The sequence below is a fragment of the Rhodnius prolixus genome, unplaced genomic scaffold, assembly GCF_049639745.1.
Source record: "Rhodnius prolixus isolate KJV_2025 unplaced genomic scaffold, Rpr scaffold_5, whole genome shotgun sequence".
NCBI lineage: Eukaryota > Metazoa > Arthropoda > Insecta > Hemiptera > Reduviidae > Rhodnius > Rhodnius prolixus.
This window is the reverse complement of record NW_027411624.1, coordinates 11,476,082-11,498,090: the sequence shown is the minus strand read 5'-3', so window position 1 is coordinate 11,498,090 and position 22,009 is coordinate 11,476,082. Positions and strand designations below refer to the sequence as shown.

The 22,009-nt window shown below is 32.4% G+C and overlaps 1 long non-coding RNA gene across 1 annotated transcript in view; it reads left to right on the top strand.

The window, feature by feature from the left end:
- The first annotated feature begins 588 nt into the window (after nucleotides 1-588).
- Nucleotides 589-22,009, top strand: part of LOC141458515 (uncharacterized) — a 28,606-nt gene continuing 7,185 nt past the window's right edge. The window contains exons 1-8 of the long non-coding RNA XR_012461039.1: nucleotides 589-1,161; nucleotides 1,376-1,568; nucleotides 2,231-2,355; nucleotides 10,446-10,570; nucleotides 11,517-11,670; nucleotides 15,226-15,386; nucleotides 17,958-18,166; nucleotides 19,778-19,945. This is a non-coding gene — a long non-coding RNA (uncharacterized lncRNA). The remainder of the gene's footprint in view (nucleotides 1,162-1,375; nucleotides 1,569-2,230; nucleotides 2,356-10,445; nucleotides 10,571-11,516; nucleotides 11,671-15,225; nucleotides 15,387-17,957; nucleotides 18,167-19,777; nucleotides 19,946-22,009) is intronic.

Genomic DNA, 22,009 nt, shown 5'->3' with positions numbered 1-22,009 from the left:
GCGCAATAGCCCACAATCTGGCCGGATAGGCACAGGTCGTCGTATAGCACGCTCTACTTGTTCCTCGTATTTCTTTTACCACCGGCATTTTGGTCCTTCAGTCGATTGATTCATTGTTGTAGGGCGCAGGAATGTTCATTTTTTCTCTTCTTTTTTTTTTAACTTTTTGTTGTACTTTTGTCCTGGGGTTGAGGACAAACTTTTCACTTTCGAAAGCCGTTAAGGGTACAGTGTATTTTTTCGGAGCAACCTGACCGTGAAGGCTAAAGTCTATCTCAGGGATACTTTTTCTTAAACCACTATTGTAAGCTAATTCTGACAGGGCTAATTCTGGCATTCGCAATCAGTAACTGGTCTCTGTGGCTTGCAAACTTTATTTTCCAAAATCCACTATCGTTAAGTCTTCTTATATTAGTGGCAAATCTAAGTGTGCTTCAAATCGTATGCATGGACGGTTTCTTTTAAGTACAGCGATTGTCCTGAAGATAGCAGCACATGGCTCCCTGATGTTTGTAACATGTAAGATCTGTTTACCTCCCTTCCCAGCAAATTAATGTATTAGCAGCTGTAAAGACAATGTAGGTGAGTTTTGAAAGTACTACGTGAATTCATAACAATTTGCTTTTTCGTATTACGTTTTTTATGTACATATGTAAGGTGATCTTGAGTGTGAATCGACAGTATGGTTGGTGCTTTATTTTTAGTATTAGCATTTATTTTATTTGAAATTGAACAATCTTTCAACAGTAATCAAGTCACTAACGTTAAAAGAAAAGACAGCGAATTGTTGATAAGGATGGTCACGCTTCGTATTTTTGACTTAAAAATTTACTTTTTGCATATTTACATGAAGCATTCCAAACGTGTGTCGAAAGTGGGAAGGACAAGATTATTCCTCCGAGGGCCGTAATGATCCATTTGTACTAGCACTTCCTTATGTTGTTATTTTTGAAAAAGCTGTGTATATTTTAGGGAGACAACCATGACATTAAAATCACAAGTGCATGGTCAATTAAATCTACTTATTTGTGTTTACACAATTGTAGGAAAGTTAAATGTTGCACAAACGCATTGAACTTCAGTTATTATTTTGTACTTCAACAATAAATGAAGGAGAATAGCCTCAATGCAGTAGTTCTCCCCTTCATTTTGTAACTCTGGGTAAATATTTATGTTTTTGACTATGTTGTTCGATTTTTAAGGAATTTGTAAGTAATATAACTTACTGGAATTTGTTACTAAACACCACTTGATATATAATTCCTTAATTTTCGAACTGTTCGCCTTAATAAATTCCATCATCAGCTTCTTACCACAAAAGCTCGTTCAGAGATTTTCAATTTTATATTTATGCCTATATAATTTTAACTTCTAGATTAGGCAACTTCTCTCCCTGGCATTACTCCGACTAGGCAAGTCCAAGACAATTATCTAAGGATCTCATCCAGTAAAACTAGCTCTTCCAATCAGGAACGAAGGATCATATATTACTGGGAATCTTAAGAATATTATTTCTGGGAAATGCATGTGGAAGTTTCAACAGATTTGACAACAATATTAATTACAAGGTATTGTAACTCAAATTGCAATAATTGTTAATTAAACCATCGCAAAAGAAAAGTTAAACGTGTGAAATAGAAAATTAAACAATTTCTGTGTGAATAGTTACAAGTAAGTTAATCAATAGTTGTGCATTAGCTCTTTCATAATATTTATTTGCTCACTTTTTTAAAAAACTAAAATCTCGAATAAGTAAATAAAAGTAAAAATGCCTTTATTCCAAAATAAATAAAATTATAAGTACAACTTTTAGAAATATTTCGTAAAATAGTAATACATTACTAAATAACACTTTGCGTTAAATAAAATGTTAAGTAGTATTTGGAATCATGTCCGTAACTGGACAAAGACCTCCCACAACTTATTCTATTCCTCCTGGCTTCGTGCTAGATCTCTTCTTCTACTCCTATCTGTTAACACTATTCAGTCTTGGTGCATCCAGTACTGACAGTATGTTGGTTTTTTCCTGCCCTCAATAAAAATTATTAATGAGCAAGTAAAACCAAAAAAAAGACATGAATACAGTTCAGTTTGGCTTACAACATACACAAATGAGCAAAATATCTAATCAGAAAAGGCTCACATATTTTAGAACATTTGTATTAATAATTATTGCTAAAGAGAGTACAATGCTGTAATAGTCCATAATTGTAATTATTTCATACTTCAGGAAAGCTACAAGTAAAGCGCGAGACGACTGAAGACTTAGTCACAATAGTTGGACGTTTGAACATGAAGAGACGAAGGAGAAGACGGTCTCAATGAGGGAGTGTCCCAGAATGTACAAAATGCAAGGTAATTACGTAATGTTCACCTTTTGGGCAGTATCAGTAATTTTCCTGTAGAATAAGTTGGTAATCTTGAATACTTACATTTTACGGATTTTTTTTGTTTTTGAGTTACGGTGAAACGTATATTTTCTCAAATCGGATATCCCCTTGAAAACTCCATCGAAAAACTGAATGATTACAATACCTCCTCTTAAAGTAAGAGAAGGTAAAAAAGGAAATTAATGAGTGTTGAAATAACAGTTGTTTTTTTAGGTGGGTCACTTCAATTTTGAGCAGTTAGGGTTAGGTATTGTAAAGGTAACAAATGTCAGGTTGTTCTGAAAGAAATCATTTAATTTAAAAGCAGCGTTGTTAAAAAAAGAGTACTGTTTTTTATTTGTTCTTTTACATTTTTGATTGAAATATAAGTAAATTATTATTTATTTAAAGATACTATAAGTAAAAATAATGTTCAATCATACTCAGTGACTCTTTCTTAACAGCCCGACCTCTCTATCAAATAACAGAATGCCTTAGCCTGGTTTGTTTAGCAAATAACCTAGTTCCCTTCTATTCAGTTTGTTTGTTCACAAATTTCATAGAACAACATTCTTTTATTTGTTGACTCCACCCCCTGCTCGATTTGGTAGAGATGTTACGGTTTATTTAAACCGTATCATTGTTGACTGAGGTGGTCCAGTATAATCATCGTCTAACTTGCTCTTAACTGGACAGAAAACTTGTCAGTCATGCCTCCTAGCAACGAAAAAGGATTCAACTTTTGGCAATCTTTTTAGCATTTTATTTCCAATTTTTGGTAACAATTTTTATCAATCCTCATAAGAATTAATGACGATTAATGTCTTAAGATTTCAAGTGATAAGAGTACATGGTGTCCTTGTTTATTGCATATTTTACAAAGACATTGATCAATTCTTATTCTAAAAAGAAACATTAGTATAGCCAACAAACGCATCCTTATTTATTTGGGTAAAACGAAAAATATTAAAGAAAAATTGTAATAATTTGGAGCAAGAGAAAGTAGGATATTCAGGCCAGATTTTTATTAAAAATAAGGTGTGTCCACTTTGTACAAAATGACATGCAATACGAGAAAATAAAACTCATTCTTAATGTGTTTTGAAATATCTGCCCCAAAATATAAAACAATGAAATTCTATTGTCATCTGATAAACAAATCTTAACTTAGAAAAAAAAAAACATTTTTGGGAGTTTTATTTATTTTTATATTTTCCTACATTTATTAAGACAAGTGTGAAATGTGTATTGAATGAACGAACGATGTACACTGGGCCAAAAAAGTCTGTGAACACTAACCTAAATTTTATTACTTTTATTATTATCTTATTAGAAACTTCTTTTATTTTCAAATGAAATATACTATTCGATAGACAGAAACCAGAGTTTTTCATTTTATATTCAATCTTTTATTTTTGTTCAGCAGGAATAACACAATTAAATGTTTAACAAAACAACACCCCAAACGAATGCAAAAAAAGTCTGTGAACAGCTGTATAAATATGTAAAAACATTAAGATAACAAACAGAAAAACGATTGAATAAAGTTTCAAAGTTCTCTATTGTATTGTAGAAACCACTACAGTCAGTTTTGTGAATAAATAATCTAATTAGTACATATTTAACCACTAATATGGAAGTTCCCAGACCAATTCGAGAACTTATTGTGACGTTGCGAAATGAAAGAAAAAGTATTCGAGAAATAGGGAAGATAGTTCAAAAAAACCCTTCAACGGTGCATAATATAATTAAAAAGTACGGAAATGTGATTAGTAGGCCACGCAGTGGACGGCCACCAAAACTTAATTCCTTTCATAAACGGCAAATTCTGAAGTCTGTTCGAGAAGAACCCAGGACAAGCGCTCAAAAAATCAGTCAAGAATTATCAAGTGGTTATGTGTAAGCGTAACACCACATACAATTAGAAATAAATTACATGAATACGATTATTGCGGTCGAGTCCCGAGGAAAAAACCTTTAATCAATAAAATAAATAGTAACCGCCGATTGGATTTCGCGAAAGAATATGTTTCTAAGCTTTCTAGTTTCTGGGAAACCGTAATCTTTTCAGATGAGTCGAAATTCAATGTATGTGGGTCTGATTGACGACAAAAAGTGTGGCGAAAAAGAAATGAAGCTATGAAAATGAAAAATATGAAGCCTACTTTTAAGCATGGGGAGGCAACATTCTGGTGTGGGGTGCATGAGTGCTAAAGGAGTGGGCAAGTTAGATCTAATTAATGGTATGATGGACCAATATGTGTATGTGGATATATTAAGACGCAATTTAAAAGAAAATTCAAAAAAATTAGGGTTGGAGGGAACGTTTGTCTTCCAACAAGACAATGACCCGAAACATACCGCACTAAAAACTCGGGAGGGAATGGCTTTTAAATAATACACTCTGGCGCCTAAACACCCCTCCACAATTGCCAGACCTTAACCCAATAGAACATTTGTGGGATGAAATCAGCCGCGAAATAAATAAACGAGGAATAAGAAACCGTGAACAACTAAAAAACGCTATTTTAGAAGAGTGGGATAAAATTCCAACATTGACGACCACAAAATTATTAGGATCGATGAAAGCTCGCTTGTTGGAAGTGATTAGGAACATAGGAGGTCCTACAAGTTTTTAAAATTTATAATTCACGTACAATGTGTAAGAATGATTTATTTCTGCAAAGTGTTCACAGACTTTTTTTGCATTCGTTTGGGGTGTTGTTTTGTTAAACATTTAATTGTGATATTCCTGTTGAACAAAAATAAAAGATTGAATATAAAATGAAAAATTCTGGTTTCTCTCTATCGAATAGTATATTTCATTTGAAAATAAAAGAAGTTTCTAATAAGATAATAATAAAAGTAATAAAATTTAGGTTAGTGTTCACAGACTTTTTTGGCCCAGTGTATGACAGATTAATTTATCATTTGACAGCTCAAGGGCTTGGACACAGTCGCCCAGTAACCCCAGCAATGAAAGAGGTTACAAAATTAACAAGATTATACACTCTTATACTCCCAGACTTTCATACATTTTTTTTTAATGGTTTAGGTTACATCAACACAGGTATGAGACATTTTTTTCCCCTATATCTAGTCACGATTTTAAGCGTCGATTCCTAATTAACTTTAATATTGTTACCTAATTGCTTACTATGGTTTACTGCTTTTGTGTGAAATTGGTCACAAATTAAGTTATATCGGAAACTGTTTAATATTTTGTTTTTTAAAATAATCATATTAAATTGTGAGTCCTATCTTAGGTTTATATGATCTAGTCTAATCATTGGTAAAGTCAGCTGTACGTAGTTGGATTGTTATTAGGTCTAGTACCAAAACTACCAGGCTCCTGCTTTTTTTAATAGAATATGTTCTTTAAAAAATGACAACAATTCTTTTCTCCAGCTAATGGTGATTCATCCATCAGGTTTTAGCCCAATCACTTACTTGATTTAGGAGTCGCTCGAGTTGTAACTACTTCGACCAAATTCCCACTTGCTTTCTCTCAGAACTACGTTGCTGATTCTATGGTCGATCATTGTTCCACAGCCTCGCTGTTCTTTGCATTTCAATTACTGGCAATTAAGGCTTTCCACTCTAAAAACAGCTAGAAGTTTTTCGTTTAATGCTATAGTTATAAGAAATTTATTAAAGTTTGTTAAATAATTATTTGCCTCCGATCCGTTGTGAGTCTTTAAGCTGCCTTAAAAAATAGGCATTACTTAGATTACTTCTTAACATATTTGATCATTCCTAGTATAATTGATTTACTTACTATCTTCCCGTAGATTGAACTGATAAAATTCTAAAAATTTCTTCAACAGCTTTTATTCTATTGTTTAAAGTATAGTAATTCCATCTAGCGGAGTTGCTCACGTAGCTTCAGAGAGATAGTAATCTTACAAATTAGACGAAGTTGGAGAGCAACAGGTATTAAAGCTTTACGTGACATATATTCGCACAAAGAATACTTTTATTTTCGTCCATATATCCTCTTTTTTTTTTAACTTTTAATTTAAACATTTCATATTCGTTGGTAGTCTATAATTCAAACTTCTATTTATTATTTGAAGATCACCGAGAGTTCAATTTATTTTCTTGTGTCAATTTTCTTTTCTAAGAATGATGAGTTTTATAATATTCTAGGAGTTGTTAGGTGGATAGATGCTGTAAGAATGTTGTTAGTTTAACCATCAGTAAAAAACATACGGTTGCTGATTAATTTAAACTTATCAAAATAATAAAGTAAAGCTGGGTATTTTTTTTTTATTCTCAAAAGGTGTATTATTTTGGGTACAGTAACATTTGCTGAAATTGGTCCTTGGGGCTACTATAATCTCTCATAATGTATTATTTTCAAAATCTCTGTTGCAGGTAGTGTAACCTGTAAGTACATAGTAAATACTGAAATTAAAGAAAAGAAAAAAATAAAATAAATTATTTACGTACATATGTACAGTCGACTCTCTATAAATCGAAATCCAAGGGACGACAAGAAAAATTCGAATTATCAAGAAGTTTGAATTATCAAAAGGAAAGAAAAAAAATTCGAATTATTAAGCGTTTTTATTATGTATATATGTACATATGTGTACGTACATACATACATTGAAAATACGTATGAGCTTACCTAAATTTTAGACATATATAGCCTCAATTAAAAAAGGGAAAATAATGAAAACGACAAAGAAGAACAAAAAAATTACATATGTATTAACATTTCAATAAATAATAACATATAAGTACCTAATTAAAAAAATGAAGAACAGTTTTTGTTTCAATGTGGCTTGACGTCTCTGGTCCAAAGCATTTTCCAAAGTTACCAGCGCTGAGAATACTTCGTCGTCAACTTCTGTTTTCATCATATAATTTCACAGAGTTTCAAGTGATTTCCTGGCCTCTCTTGGTGTTGGTTCTGCTTCGTCTTCGTCGTTGGCGTCATTTTCGCTAGAAGAAGACACAGTAAGGGAGACGTACTTCCCCTTTGCACTCATCGTGACAAACTAAAAAAGAGAATTGGAAAGTTAAACAGGAGTGTCATACATAAAGTGAAGAATGTCACTTACTACCTGCAACCCTTTTGCCACCCCTAACGGTCATCCCTTCTCATACACCCTCCACAGGGTGGCCACTCAAATACCAAACATTCCAATCTACCTACACTAGGAAAAATTCGAATTATAAAGAGGGGAGGCGGCCCTCGTTTGAATTATAGAGCGTTCTCTCCCCTGTTGTTAAGAAAAGGAGTTCAAGTTATCGAGCGTATCAAAATACACTGCACTTTTTCGATTTACCGAAGTTAACAGCTGTAGAGTTTGAATTATCGAAAAATTCAAATTATCGAGAGTCGACTGTGTATACGGTTTTATTGTTTCTTAATATTATGTACAGGTTATTCACTGATAATTATTAACGTGACATTTTAGTTAAGGTACTCTTTAACCACATAATTTTATGTTTAATTTTTGGTATTGTGTAAATTATGTATTAAAAACGTACATTTAACACAAAAATGTACAAAATATGTGGTTTAACTGACGGGAAAGAAACCAAATTATTCCTTTTTTCTTCTATTTTTAACTTTAAAACTCTTTCACTATGTCCTCTTACAAAATCTTTTTGATTCGTTGTGTCTATATTGAAAAAAAAGAAATTATGTTTATTTTACAAACGACTAATGTTGTCAGGAATATAAAATTCGCTTTTAACTTTCATTTAATCTTTCCTGGGAGGCGCCACGGTAGCCGAGCGGTTAAGAGGCGAGACCTGCAAAGCTAATATGCATTGTGGTACTGGGTTCGATTCCCGGTCTTGGCCTTGGATTTTATTTTAATAGTTAATAAAAGAAATTAACAGTAAAGTATGTTTGCAAGTCGCCTCCGTCCGCGACACCTAATTTGGTAGTTGGACGTAAAGCCTGCCTGAAAAAATAGGCAATTACTTTACTTTACTTACCTGGGTAAATAAATGGAGTATTTGGGTCCAAGTAGTCTACTATCCAGGTAGATCTCAAGATAGCGGACTTGGTTACATATCGTTATCTCCTTCGGTTGTTGTGAGTACCATCGGCCAAGTTTTTAACTTCCGTTTAAATGTAAATTTTACGCATTTAATTTTATTCCCCAGCGAGGACACCATTCAGTTATTAGATCGAGAAGGTCTTGCATATTTTGGGAGGTTACAATAGAGTCTGGATTTGTGGATAGTATTGTGGTAGGCGTCAGCGTAAGTGGTAATTATTGAACTGGAAAAGTAAAGTATATCTGCTGCATAATAGACTGTAACCCTAGGAGGTTGCCTTGCGGGTAAGTTTCAACATTGAGAATTCTACGTCACATTACAGTTTGAAGTAACGATAACAGGTTGTTTAATAAGTTGCTTTCCCAAATTAAAAATCAAATTTTGTAATCCAAAAGAGGGAGGGACCGACTCCAATATAAGTTTGTACGTTGTCAAGTATTTCCAAGGCTTTGAATCTTGTGAACTGGGGATTACAAAAAAAATACCTCCTACCAACCTAATTTTGTGTTGAAATTGAGAGATTGTGCGTAGAATGTAGGCGTCAGTAGAAGAAATGTGTAAAAGAAATGGGGTCGCAAAATCTAAGCAGTTGCTCACATCAATTATCGCAACAGTGTATTTTTAAGTGTGGGAGTTGACAGTGATGAGTGCTGTTAGACTAGAGACGCCAAGATTCCTGAAGGAAAGCCTAGTTCCTCTTTGGATGTGATTTATGAACATCGTTTGGATTATATATATATATATATATATATATATATATTAGTAGATAGACGACAGACCTCTTTTGCAATTGAACCCTTTCAAATTTATTATTAATATGACATTATTAATTCCCGTACCGCATCACAAATAAGATCTATACGTCTGCATGTCAAATTGGATAATTATCATACGCATCGGTACATAAAAACCTAAATGACTGGTCTGGGACGTGACAGCCTATATGAAGACATATTTCCCTACTCTCAACTTCTTGTTGACACGCCTTTTTTTTATTATCGATACCGTGACAAGACACATTATGTTCTCTTTCTCTCTCTTCGTATGTGTACGTGTCATACTCGATCGATTTAGTGCACGTTTGTTAAGGATTTCGATTACATAAATGGTCATCTATAAAATACACTCTGTGAGTACCTTTCACCCCACGATTAGAACCTAACTAAGTAGCACTACTGGAGGCAGCTGAGTAATGTTCTAATGTTGACGATTTCCAGCCGATAAGTTGTGCCTCACTTGTGATCTAGTCCATAATGTATTTTTAATATTTTTATGCCTAGTAATATTAATAGAAATAGATTAATGTTTAAGATTAAAATGATTTCAGTTGTTTTTCAGCTAACAAAATATGGCATTTTTTGTTTTTGTAGAAGAAAAGATTGGCTATTATTATTTCTAAAATTAGTCCTTCATGAAAGTAATAATTTTTTAAGATTTTGATTATTACTTTTTCTTTACTATCAATCAAAGTTTGAAGTGAATTTTGTTTAGCCTTGAATTCGCAATATACAAATTTTAGAGTAATGTTCACCTTTTTTTTTATGACTGATAGTTTCATTTGATAAGCAATATAAAGTTTTACTAATTTCAGTCAGTTTTATTTATTTTTGCCCAGCTTTCGACAAGTCGTAAGTTATCTTTAGGAGTTTTGCTGACTTATTAACATTACACATTGGTTTTGATTACGTATTTATATTGCACTTTAATATTTGTATTTATTTTTGAACATGGTAGCTGGTAACCTCATAGAAATCAGTGTTAATCAACGAGATAATCACGTAGTAATATCGAGCAGTTTAGCAAGCTCAAAATGAAAAATAACTAAGGTATAATTTACTTAAGTAATCAAAATTAAAGTTCAAAGTTTATTAGTTAGCATAATAAGCACTGAAGATGATCAATTGGTGTATTTGTTATTAATTTTTTAATAAGTAAAACTTAATATAATAATTTCTGTACCCCATAAAATAAAAATTTGAGCTGTTCAGTAAACTGTTTACTGAAAAGAATTTGATGGAATTTCCAATGTAATTGTGAGTTTGTTGATTTTAGAAGTTCAGAGCGTTGATTGAAGTTCACTCTATTGATCAGTCAGTACCTAAATACTGTCAGAGAGTAGCCTATGTAAACTGAAGAAGAAAAACTGCTACCATAATGAATAAGCTGAACGATCTAAGGTGAGAATGCTACTTTAACATTACATTTGCTTCTAATCACCTAAAACAAATTCTATTTATGAGCTATGCTGGAGATTGTTTTATATATATATTCTCCAAGCTCTGCTTAAAAGGCAGTAGGTCCACTGGAAATATTAAAGCTTTAATGTTTCTCACAACTCAAATGGTAATAACAGGATACTTCTAGTGTATTAAGCTCTCTTCAATAAACTCCAGAGATTTACGAGCAAATCATGAGGATGATATTAAAGCTCCACTTTGACGTAGAGTTAGTTACACAATTCCAAGGCTTCAGAAATGCATGAACCTCGGCGGCGAAGCAAGAGAGTTTCATCATTAAGAGAAATGAGTTCAGAAAGCAGTTTTGACAGTCCATGGTCATATCTACGTGGCAATCCGAAAGAAATCTTGCAGTGCCTTTTTTTGCATATTTCTAAAGTCTTGGGAAAAGAAATAGAAGAGTTATCTTCTTCTTTAGATGGGACATTCGAAATTAAGGTGATACTTTTAATTAAAAATCGAGCCAAAATTGAAAATGTATAGAATGAAGTTACTGGGTTGAGAATGTTTAGTAAGAACTCTACTATTAGAAAACTGTCAACCAGGATTTGCTGTCCTAAAATTATTTAAGATTGTTTACAACTTTCCAATGGTGGATCTTCCGTGATTCTGGCCATTTATAAACGCTTACAACTTCTCATTTTCACCACCATGTTATTGTTATTTTACAAACAGTTTTTTTGAAACCATAAAGAAATTATTTCCATTGAACTTGTAGGTGAACTGAATAATTTTTTTAAAAAAATCAAGCTTAACATTGTAGATATCTTTTGATCTATCTATCGTAATTCAGGGCATGTTTTGATTAAAATATCAAGGTCTTATAATTGATTTTTATTTTTGTTTTAGTATTATACAAAAAAAATATAATAACTTTTTTCATTAGGAATGACCTCTGCAAATTCGTCTGGAGAAGGAAGTTATAGTTTTATATTGCAACATTTTGTTATTTATCAATAAAATTAGGACGATTGAAGTTCAAGGATTTGTTTTTGGGAAGATGGATTAAATGTGATGAAAGAAGTAGAAAGAAGAATAAGGTAACTTGATATCCAATAATTAATATTTGAAATAAACTTTCGACCTAATGCCATGCAGGAATCCTATTAAACTATAACTTAAACTGGCTAAACTTATTTGGTGCTCCAGTTTTGCTTACTGAAAGTAGTCGGATTGATAATATTCTCACGATCTTCTTAACTTCCAAGCCACAAAGATCTCATCTCTGAAAACTGTGACCACACTTTCTGGAGTCACAGAAGATCTTCCATTGTTTAAATTTCTCAAGTACCTGCGCTGTTTCTCCCCCATTAAATTTACAACAAACTACGCCGTTCCTCGCCTTTGTTCATTCTTTAAGCTTCTCAAACAAACGATCGTTAACATATCTCCTGTCTATTTTGAAGGAGTTGAGATTAGATTACTTACCTCAACTGAATGGTAATTGAATGTATGAATGTTCAATGGAATATTGTTTTGTAGTAAATGGCTAAAGCTTTAACTATAGTATATGTACTAAATTAATTAAAGAATGAGTTATTAATAGTAAAACATGAAGCGCCCCTGTAAGCGTTACTAAATTAATTAGAGAATGAGTTATTAATAGCAAAACATGAAGCGCCCCTGTAAGCGTTACTAAATTAATTAGAGAATGAGTTATTAATAGCAAAACATGAAGCGCCCTGTAAGCGTTACTAAATTAATTAGAGAATGAGTTATTAATAGCAAAACATGAAGCGCCCTGTAAGCGTTACTAAATTAATTAAATTTCATTCACCATACATGGGGGAAAAAAAGGTGTGAATTAAAACGTATTCTAGGACAACCTTAACAAATTATCAAAGCAGCCACAATTTTTTTGCCCCAATAATGTGTTTCTACTGCAATGCTATCCGTGGAGACACTATCAATCAGTTTAGTTTTCGATAAACTCTTGTTATGCTGGGTAAAAATGAAATAATATGCGCGCGTTTGCGCAGTCCATGCTGCAACTTATTTATAGTGTAAATAAATATGAGACAGTTTTACGCAAGCAAAACAGTCTTAAGTTAAATCGTATGTATGAAACCTGAATATGCCACAAAAGAATGGGAAAACGTTTAGATAATATTATTTTGAATTAGAAAAAAAAAAAATGTATTCAGATTTTTGCAACACACTTCTTGGTGAACAAATTTCTATATTTATATTACAGGAGAACATAAATAAATAAAACTCTATGAATACAGGCGTTACTATTTATTGCAGTGAAAATTTAACCATAAAAATGTAAACAATGAAACTCAAGTAATGATTATTTTCAATTAAGAATATAGTCTTCAATAGGGCCGGGTATTAGTTGTTTTGAGGCGTAGATACACAATTCGCATCCTGCTTTTAATTTGTCCGAAAAAAATGTTTAACAGTTGAGTATTTGCTTCTGCTCCCTTCAAAACACCTATTTTGGTAAAAGCGAATTAAGCCCCGCCTGAAAAATAGCTGATCAGTTATTACTTTAATCTAAATCTAACCTCTGTAAAGATGTAATCAAACAATTCAAAAGTCTCTCAAATAATTATATGTGAATTAGAGTACGGACCTCATTAAAATTTAATATATTTTACATTAATTGAAACATGTCTGGCATTATCATACAAAGCGGTTAATTTTACGTATTAATACCTAAATATTTGTTTAAAAATCGTGTACATTCGACCATCCAATATGGTTGTATGAACAGATGTCCATTCCTTCTACTCAACCGAATTATCTGTACCTAGTTTTCGAAACTGTAGATGAAGGAAGAAGCTAACTCTTTTTTTCTCACTTTCGGTATCCAATACATTAACCTTGGAAGTGCTCATTGTGTTTTCTACGGTCTGGATGTCCTGCCTGTTTGCAGTTAGTTCCGAACAGTTTTCTTTTTACAAGGATTACTGGTTGTGTGAAGAATGAATGCTTTACTCTTTTTTTTTCTTTTATGCTCATACTAAACACATCGTTTCCGGGCCTGAATCCTCAGGTTTCTTTCTTCATTGTCCTGTTTAGGAAAAGTATCTACTATGGTTGGCATGCTGTGCCCCTGGTCAATTAAATTCTAAATTATTAGTCTTTGTATCATAGTTATTCTCAGTCCTCTATAAATTGTATCTGTATAACTGACTTATTTATTTCTTTTTTACGAACACAAATTTAAAATTTTTCTTGATTAAATAATGCTTTGAAACAATTATTTTTAAAAAATAATTAATGATCACATTGGCCCTTATTGGTGATAGGTCCTTAGTGTGAAGAGAACAGAAAGGAATTATCTGTTGTTTAGTCCCAAAGCTTGCAATTTTCCTTCTAGAATGAGGATATATTCTTCCCTAATATTTACGTTCTCAGATCTCGAGTACCAGAAAATATGTAACTATTTAATAGCTAAGTTTGTTCGAACAAGAAAAACAAACCTTATGGATTTGTAATTTGGGAAAAAAAAGCGTTCCCATATAGTTCAAGTTCATCACAAGTAAGTTAATCAGCAAGAAACTAATCCCAAACTGATGGTGGAACAAACCTAGTGTATAAATGTCTTCTATTCTATTAAAAAAGATTTATTTAGTGATGAAATATTGTTTACATTTATGAACGGATAAATACAAATACGCTCAATTGTTGTCGGATCATAACCTTAAACCGCCTTTTCTGTTGGGAAACTTTTAGTCGTCCTTGAATAATCAAACTATTTGTCCAGCAGTCTAGCACTACTCTGTGCTCTAAACCCTGTGATTAATGCCCTAATAAACACAAGTCTCACATACACATGGCGACCACAAACACACGGTCTCTTATGTAAGCAGCGTGTTCCTACAAATAGTGTCTGTCGGCTGGTGAAAGGCTACGATTATGTAAAAAAAAATAAAAAGGACAAGAAATATATTAACGACCAGATTCTATGCTTAGAATTAATTCATTTTTGTATCATTCAAAAATATTGTTTGGACAATAACTATAATTTGTTCGTTAAGTTTTTGCGCCGTTTAAATAGAAAGCAGTAGATGACCAAAAGCCAGGAGCAAAAGACCTTGATCTCTCGTAGGCGTTACTATTGTTTAACCTCATAATAAATCATAGATAATTAATGTAACTGACTAATAACGTTTTTTAATGAAACAAAAGTTATTGTTTTCGATTGCGTATTGACAGTAAATTTGAGTTTTTAAGTTTTCTTAATACGAAGTTAGAATGAAACAAATCAAAGGAGAGGGTGTTGCCTAGTGGCCTACGATCATCGCTAGCCGAATGGTTTTATTCTTAATCATCATGGTACGAATTACGGATTATTTACGCTGAAGTCTCACAGAGAGATGTTTCCTTACATCTCAAAAATCAATAAATACTAATTGTTAATGATGTCACGTGAATGTGAACGGCCAGACTCGGAGGGCTGTTGTAAATCTTGTGGCGATAGTGTAGCATCTGCCGAGATTGGGAATTCAGTCAAATTTCGATCTCACAATTCGTATGAAACCGATTATTGATGTGTAAAAGTTCATATACAAAAAATAGCTATCAATGAAAAAAGTACCAATCTTCATTGAACAATATTGTGACATTCTGTTTTTATGTTTAAGGTGTATGGTTTGGATGAAGAGGGACACTACCGAAGAAACCTAGAAGATTGACCCCTTGAATATAGTTGTGCCTAACATCACTGATTCTCACGGAATTCGTAACCACAAATGTAGCCGCAAATGTTATAGTTATTAATTATGTCATTGACCACGCCTTAGAGGTAGGCATCCTTTTACTTGTCTAATTTATTAATCCTTTGTTCAGTACTTGGCCAATTTAATATTCTGATGCCATGCAGTTGTCAATCCGTAGATTGTAAAGCTGTGTTTTCGCCCTCTTCGACAAAATTGAGCAGCCCCATTATTTATTTTGTATTTAATGAAATGTTTCTATCCTATTTTTGGGCCAATTATTTTCGAGGACAGTCCAGTGCAGTTTTGATCCTCTGAATCATTTGTCTTGACCGTTACCTCGTCCAGAAGCAGAACTTTTAATTTTAAACACTACTCGGCGTAATCCCTCGTTATCATCTCCCCAATCGCACCGAGAAGGCATAATGGATCATCACTTACTCCTATACTGTAAAAATGTTCTCCTAGATAATCGCATCCTGTGTTTTGCCTGAAGAAGGTATGTAAATATTTTTCGCGGCTCACTAGTTGTGGTATCTTCTCATAAAATAAATTATTCCTATTTCTTTCCTTTTGCTTTTTAAGCGAATTATCCATACTTGCTTGATGTTAAATTCCCATTTAACTGTTTCTTTGCTTTTTAATGGGTGACAGATTCTGCAGGCTAGCAGATACTCTCCTGATTTAACTGCTTTGACAGACATCACATTCTTGACGGATTCCGTCAAGTCTGGACATGTATTTTACATGATAAGAAGCTAGAAACTGTTCCTAATGCATTAGGTTTCTGTACGACTTAATAACTAATACTTCATGCAGAAAATAGATTGTGCACATATAAAAATATCCATTCTGAGTGAATAAATTAAAAATGATGTCTATTGTCAAGGATATAGTTTGAAGATACGTTGTAACTTACTTAGTGACAGTATGATTGATTACTAAAATCTGATTAACATTTTAAGTTATTCAATAAATGATATTTCTGAACAAAGAACTATTTTATTAGATTTTAGAGGGAGAGAGAGAGAGAGAAAACAAGTTCAGTCTAAGAAAGATCAAGGGCTAGCTAATAGCATTTAATTCGGTGTTATAGGTAGAACAGAACCTTGAACTGGAGAAAATTGGTGGAAGGCCATTTGGGGGCCGCCCACTACATTCGACCTTTCTTGGTATTCCCGATACTTCCTTTCTTCCTGCCTTTTGAATTTTTGTTATGATCTACTTCAATGATATTTAAGTCTAATAGGAAATACTTTCAAATATTTGCGAAAGTATTGGACTAAGTTTTGTGTATTTTATAGTTTTATTTCGTGTGTAAATAAATTGAATTTAGTCATTCAGTTAAAATATGGGAAATGTACATCATAAAGAGAACTCACTTGTGCATTTGTTGATTAGAATATCACTGCTATTTTTCGAATCAAATCAAGCGTTAAAGGTGAGATAAACCTAAGGATTGTACTTTTCTCATGGAGAATCAATTTCTTCTTTTTTCCTTTGAACCCAGTAACAGAAAGCGCTTTGAAAACTTACTGTAACTACGGTGATTTTCTAAATTAAAATTCTGATATGGGTCAACCATCGCAGTACTGGGCTTTGAATATCATTATCTAAGTATTCTCCAGTTTATTGGTGAACAACAACATTTCTTATCCTTAAAAGGATGCAGGTACGACACTTCTTAGGGCAACTCGGCCTGTAGGTATCCATTACGTTGGTGATAAGCGTGTAAATAAATGTACAGGAAGTGAATTTGTATTGTGGACAGTAAAATCTGTAAAGTAAAACACTGACGATTCACTAATAATTACTTTATGCAGGGATGTAGCCGTATTTTGAAGGGAGGAGGGTTGTTTGGTTTGTTAAAATGTATTTTAATTTAAAAACTACTTTTTTCAATTTTAAATGAAATTGTTTATGATTTTTTGTCACAAAATAATTTAAATAATTGATGTCATTAGTAGTTACGTAATTTTCTGAAATTTAGGACTCGTAGAAGTTCCGTCAATTTCCAGATGGCTCCAATACAGGATAGGAAAATCAGTCAGAGGCATAATATCTCGGAAAGCCTTAGAAAATGGGGCACTTACTTTTTTGATAGAGTTTCTTAAATTACTAGAGAAGATTAATAATCTATTCCTAGTCGTAATTTACACCAATTTCGCTTTAAAAATTTCAGACGAAATTAATCCATGGTGAGACATATGGTAATAGATGGTCATTCCGATTGAGTCGTGATACACATTGTCTGGTGCATAGTATTAAGGGCAAAAGTCCTTATCGCGAATAACTAAATTAAAGACTCATTAATAGAATTTTCATACTTACGTCGTATTTTCTATTAATGTTGATTGTTTTTATTGTTTATTTATTTGTAAAGACGGATTATTATGTTGCTAGCACTTAAATAAACGTATTTGTCTTATTGTATAAGTTTCATATCTCTATAAAGTATACAATGCATTATTATAACATTATTGTAATGTTTTTTGCTGGTATGCTATGCAGTTTGATAGACATAATGTCTGTCAATGAAATTATTTTGATGAGTTTCGTGCAGTTAATAATGCGAGAAAGTGTATATTACTGTAAACGTCTGTTTTGCATTCATTAAACTTTTTGCATTTGTTTACATTAATGTATTGTTTCTGTTTTAGCACCTATATTGTGTACATTATCCAGTCACTTTTTCAGGGATCTTAAGACTATTGGTATTTCAGAAACTAATTTATATGGAGCCTCAGTTATGTGTTGAAGAGACAATAATAAATGCACACTTTACTGACGACAACCATCCATAAGACTCTATAAAACTGTTGGTGTCAAAAATATTTTGCATCGAAACTCATCTAATCTTATGTTTAAGGTGAGAAATTTTAGACACAAATTCTCCTCGTTTCACTTACTTTAAATAAACCATTTATGAGTCCATTACTAATTGAATACATAATCAGAATACACCAATACATATGCAGTTCAGTTTCATAAAATCTTAATTTCTGTCAGCCTAATTTCCAAGTGGTTAGTAAAGAATCGAAAATTTGGCAAATTAAGTTCAATTTTTAAATTTAAAATTGCTTTTCACCATTTAAAGTTTGACTAGTTATCTAATTTTACACCATTTAGAGCTAAAAATCACCTCCTCCAACCTGTCCTTTGAGTGCTTACAAAGGGAGGCACGAAATTTGAATTGATAATTTGTTATTATCGTTAATTTTCGAAGTAAACATGTAGTATACAATTGGAGCATATTATTCTTTTAAATGATTATTTGAACAGAGATGATTAAACCGACAAAACCACGACTAAAATATCTTTTATGAGTGGCTCTATTGTGTAACAGATTTTCTGCTTAGAGGTGAAGTGCAAAATGTATAAGACAGCATGAGGCTGTGTGGCAGTTTGCTAGAGTTTTCGAGAGAGTGCGCTAATATTATCAGAGTAACCTAAAGTTAAGTTTCTCCCAGTTTTGCTTGAGAGAGATCCGTGGAAACCAACTTCTGTCTTTCATTCCTGGATGTATTTCCCACTGACTTCACCTTAGACTGATCTCTCATGAAATGGTTTGTCACAATGAAGATTTTTCAAGCGTATTCGAAAACAAAAGATAGACTAAGTTTTGTGACTAAAAACGCATAGAGTACAAAATCTTAAACCACAAAAACTTATAGGCATTGATTGGAAATGATTGGATACATTCATTTAAGTGAATGTACTAAATAAAAGTAAGTCCAAAGATCAGAGTGATGTGCTTCTCTTCGTAAAACCCACCCTAGCAACAGAACAATATCTCTTGATATTTAACCTTGCTGCTACCGCTGTAAGTGGTTATTTCTGTTTCACTAGTGAATAAATTGATTTTATAAAAAGTCCTGATGAAGCCGCTTTTGCTCTCTAACGACCTTGCAGTCAAATCCGTATTGTTATTAATCTTATCGTGAGCCGAAGTTTACTAAGGAGAAAATTAATGAAAAAAGTAATTTGACTCAGTTTTTCCTCCTAATTACAAAATTGAACAGTATTTCTTGATATTTAAAAGACGTGAACATGCACACTCGTAAATATTTAATTATAAATCCAACTTGGGAAATTCACTATTTTAATGTCTTCTATTCTCAGATACTCCTAAAAGTAGAATTTATATCCGTTAGTATTTCGTGTGGTAGGTATTCATAAATGATGTGTACATAATATTCACAAAGTATCTGATATACTCATCTCGTACGACTTTTCACGATCTACACTAACATGAAAAATATTTTATCATCTTGTTTAAAAATATGTAGCAAAAAGTTAAAGCAATATTCATTGTATTTTTGAATGTATATTCATAGTTTAGGCATTTTTTGTATCGCTTCAAGTTTTTGCATGTACATATTTAAATGTCAGTATAGGTAATACTTATTGGATTTAATATAATACTTACGTATATTCGTGATATATGATGAATAATTGTACTATATAATATTTGTTTAAGGTCATACTGTGACACCGCGTGACAAGAGAATCAAGAATCTTTAAAGAAAAGAAAAATAAAAATTATTTAATAAAGATTGGAATAGAGATTTGGAATAAGTATTGATAACACATTGCATCTCTACAAAAATCTTCTCTTCATATATTTGTTAAACAGCCTCAATATCGAGTAAGTACTGCTACTGAATTCAAAGTAGAATGAGCACAAAGGTTAATGAAATTACCGTAGTAGAGGTTACATAAAAAACCAATTACTTTGATATTAATCTCTGTTTTTAATCAATTATCTCATTTTCACTGCAATATTTCTGTTCTAAACTCGCAGTAGTCTTAAAATTATGAACATTTTTGTTTTATTATATAAGAAAATGTTAATGTATTTCCCAAAGTTATTCTAAGTTCCTCTGAAACAAGACGTATTCTCTAATTTTTTCTTGTCTTTTGAGACCTTTTGTAAAAGATCCTGTACTAGCATCACCAACATTATTCTTCTCATACTTCCTGACACTTTCCGATTCACTATCTTTGCCCATCTTAAGTAAATGTCCAAAACATCTTAGATGCTTCATTTTTGTGGTTTTAACTCGGCCTCAGAATTGTTTCTTCAGATTTAGCGACCACCTTCCTTCTATTTTAAAAGTATTGAAAAAGCTGGGTTTTTTTATATCTTACAATTTAAAATATATTTATCTCACATAGAAAGACACGGCCTAGAACTTTACGCCCATAATGCTCGAAACCAATAAACTCAGGATTATGGTTAAAATAACAAAAACAAAAATATTTAGAGATTTTATTGTAGTTTAAATATCCTACTTCACAAAACGTAATTATTCACAGGCAAAATATAGACAAAATGAATAATAGTCACATTATCTAAATTCTGTCAAGAAGGCATAGGTAAGAGGTTACCGTTGCAGTCACCTGATGTAACTTCCACTTGTAGTACTCCTCAATGTAGTGTATTTACCGATTAAGAAATTCTTCCGTGTTGATACTTACCTCTTAGAGAAAAAGGCTTTTTAAGACGTACACCTAATCAAGAATGAATCAAACTAAATAAAACAAGTTCATTCATTTGTAGATAAAATGTTACATATGTAAAAAATATGATTAGGCTTGTGCATCTAAATAAAAATTGGTCGCAGACTGTGGAAATATGTTCCAAGATTAAAAAGGCCTAAGGCTGGTTGTACAGCATTAAGGCCTGGTCGAATCGATTCTGTTGAGACTGTTTGAATTTGTTTTCGTCCAACTAAGGATTGTGGGATCGAGTTATCTGTCACCTGCCTAAATATCTAATTCCTCAACTGGTTGCGGTGTAGGAGAAGGTGGGGATATCTTCTAGAATAGCCGCCGACTTTTCCGAATGGAACATCCACTAGGGATTATGCATTACATCTGTAATCTGATTGTGCAAATCAGCTCCATTCTTTTAAATAACTCGGATACGTAATTCTCATTATTTCAAATTTTCTGTGTTCTTAACAAATACACCAAACATGTTATCCATCATTCGAAAGGTTAAGTATCAGATTTGAACTTTTTGCAAAACATACAATATTTGGTTAGTCATTTCGAAAACGTATAAACATTGTTCGTTCTCATAAATTTCAATTTTTTCCTAAATCTTTTTATTCTCCTTCAATCTTACTTGTAAGGAATTGTCTACATTCGTTAAGGATAGTGTTTGAGATGTTCATGCATTACTTACATGAGCAAAAATTGAAGAATTGTTAAAATTGCTCTGCGTCATAATAATAGACAATCAACATTAAGAAACGTCTTTCCAAAACAAAAATGATTAAGTAAAATTTAACTTCCTACCAAAATGAACCAATGATTAATAGTAGTCTTTTCAAGAACATTTATGGTCTTTGCAGTCTGAATAAGCCCGATAGTGCTGAATTAACATTTCTGAAAGAAAGGATTAATCATTACATGGTCTTTTTTCATCAAATTTCCACACACAAACACACATTTGTAGAAACATTAGTCATAGAAAAGTCGTGAAATGCCAGACCAACAGTCTGCATATGTAAGGTCATGAAAAATGAGTAACTCTAGTGCAATTGTATCACATACATTTTCAGTTTCTGTTTCATTTCAAAAACTGTTAATGTGTAATTATAATTTACCATACCATAAAACGTGAAAGGAAGAAAATCTTATTGTTCTGTAAGTATTGGTAGCAAGTTTGCCTCATTGGGAAAACCTTGCCCTACATCATTAT